The sequence below is a fragment of the Tachypleus tridentatus genome, chromosome 7, assembly GCF_004210375.1.
Source record: "Tachypleus tridentatus isolate NWPU-2018 chromosome 7, ASM421037v1, whole genome shotgun sequence".
NCBI classification, from domain to species: Eukaryota; Metazoa; Arthropoda; class Merostomata; order Xiphosura; family Limulidae; genus Tachypleus; species Tachypleus tridentatus.
The window spans coordinates 139484535-139487587 of NC_134831.1; positions in this window are offsets into that span (position 1 = coordinate 139484535).

Genomic DNA, 3053 nt, shown 5'->3' on the forward strand with positions numbered 1-3053 from the left:
ATTCTTTTCATTTAATCAGCTTCAGGTCGGTATTGTTTAGGAACACTTGTGTCACAGTATTTCTGCCGTTCTTATCTTTTGATTTATATAAATTTTATAAATTACTAGTTAGTGTTATTTGTTGCTCACAGATGGCAATACGATAGGTCAAAAGGTTTTTAACGATAAAAATCGGGTTTCTATATCCGCAGTGAGAAGAGCATGGATAACCCGTTGTGTGACTTTGTGCTTAGCCATAAAATAAATAATTGTTTTGGCTAAATGTGCAGTTTTAAAACTGATTACAGTTAAGTTCCTTATTTTGCGTAAAATTAGTTATTAATGTTATCTAAAATGCTCTAACAATATTTCTTCAATTGTGTATTTCAAAGAGTGTGATAAATTACACATCTCTTACAATTGTTATTATTACAAAAATTTTGTTCTGAAGATTCCACATTATAATTGTACACAGCTATAGCTTAACACTTTAATGATGTTCTGGTAAAGCCATCGATGAACATCTGGATTGATGTGAGGATGGAGATAGGAAAACTATAACATATGGCTCAGTGCTCAATAGACTATGTGAGTAATAATGCTGATATTTTAATATTAAACGAAGTGTATTTTTCTAAATAGATGAACATTGGCATTTCCTTTTGACTTATTTATTCAGGTTTATATACATATACATCAGCGTACTAACCACCTCAAGAGTCAGAAGCGAGAAACCATAATTTATTTTGTATTCCCCTTAATGGCTTATTAATATCGCTGTTGTTAAAAGTGTTAATTTGAACAAAATATATAACATATAACATTTTTTTTTAAATAATGTCTATATAAGTCACACAGTTTGTAAAATGAATGTTGTACAAATGAATGCAATTCTGTAGTACAAACAAAAATGGCCCGGAATGGCCAGGTGGTTAGGGCGCTCGCCTCGTAATCTAAAAGTCGTGAGTTTGAATCCCCCTCGCAAAAAACTATCTTGCCCTTTCAGCCGTTGAGGCCTTTTAATGTGCGATTAATCATAAAATAAATAATTGTTATTAGAAGAGTAGCCCAAAAGCTGGCGGTGAGAGGGTGATGGCTAACTACCTTCCCTCTAGTCTTACACTGCTAAATTAGGGACGGCTAGTGCAGATAGCCTTCGTGTATCTTGGTGCAAAATTCCACAAAAAACAAATATTTTATTTATTGTGTTCAGCAGAACGTGCTGTTAACTATAAACATTGTATCATATAGGATGAGATAAATTTAATTTGTTAATAACAGTGGAATGAATGTAAGAGAATCGCTGGAAATAGTTACACACAAGTTTTTCTTTAAGTCAAGACGAAAGTTCAGGAACTTCAATCTTCCAGCTGTGCCTAGATGAACCTTATGTAAATATGTACATATTTTTATATGTCTATTTATTAACAAAATATTTTGTATATTGTTTTATATTTATATTGAATATATGTTTATTTAAGCATATGTATTTACTGGTGTTGTTTCATTAAAATCAAACATTAAACCAGAACTGAGATGTTGTTCGAAAATCTTTGTAATGTGATATCAGACAGCGCAGTAACGATGCCCATGTTCTCGTTTTTTTTTCTTCCATTTTGTCAGCTGTAACTCATAAACCACAATGTGCCTACATCCAACTTGTACACTAAAATACTTTACTGTTCTCTAGGATGTGTCTTTTCAACCTAGAGCCCCAGGTGATCCACGATAGGTTAGTTACAGCCCAAAATATACGCAATGATACAGATTGTTTGATAATGCTCAGTATGCATATCAGTTAACAAAAAGGACCAACCATGATGTTAATGGTAAAAAAAACAAAAAAAAAGTCCAGAAACTAGCAGCAAACAAGTTTATTCTAAAATTGCTGGAATGTTGGGACGGAAACAGATTAAAAACTAAAGAACATTTGGGATCTGTACTACTCTTTCCTGGATTTCATTCGTCAGAAACTTACTTTTTAATAACAAATATATTATATGGGTGTGTTGGGTTAAAGGTTCTTCTGCACTAGGTGCCTGTGACTTGATTGAGATAAACTCGACAATAAACGAACAGCACACACTCCACTTGTTTTTAAAATTATATATATATATATATATTTATATATCCAAAACAAGTTAAACGTATATACAAAATTATTTACACTGTGGAGATCATATGCGTATCTTAAACACTATACAGTTCTCTTCTTATTGGCAAAATTCCACTTAGGCCAATTCAATTGCTTTAGAATTCACTTGACAAGTCTGTTTTTCTTTCTATTTTTATCGCAGTAGCTTTCGTGTATGGTTCACGCACGTTGAAGTCGAGTTAGAGTGGTTGTATCCCATACTTCCAATAATTGTCTGTTTTCGTATTTTCAATAGTCACTTGCCTTTTGTCATAATCTACTGAGACAGGCTCAGTTACTTTAGAACACACATTGTTGAAACAACTTATTATCTTTATCTCTTTCAAAATCGTTAATCGTACTCTAAAATATCAATTACTAAACGCCTACGACGATTAACTTTACATTTTCTTTTCTTTGACTGATCTTCTCTTTCGTGTAACTTTATTTTTGTCTGTTACCACTTGTTTGGTCGCTGTTATTTATACGTCTATCACTTAGACTTTCTAGAAATTTACATAGCCTTGGCATCAATGAATTACAAACATAAAATAAATTAATAATACTTCCTACACCAAACAGTCTTTTATATCTGACATCCACCTGACTCTGAGTGTTTTAACAGAGAAAAGAAATGTAGATTTTTTCTTCCATCGCAAATGCTTTATAGTTTCTACGTCCCAACAATTTTAAAATAATTTTTATTGCTAGCATATAACATATTCGTCTGTTTTTATTCTGTTTGATAATAGTAAAACAAATGTGACCGAAACATCCAAAAACAATATTTTGTTTTCCAAATAATAAACAGGTGTGACTTACATTATATATTACTTCTATTAATTAAGTACCACAAGATTTATGAGTAAATCAATTAAGTAAGCAACTATGTAGTTTTATTTGTGAATTAGGCCTATAGCTTAGTGAACTTGTAGAGCTT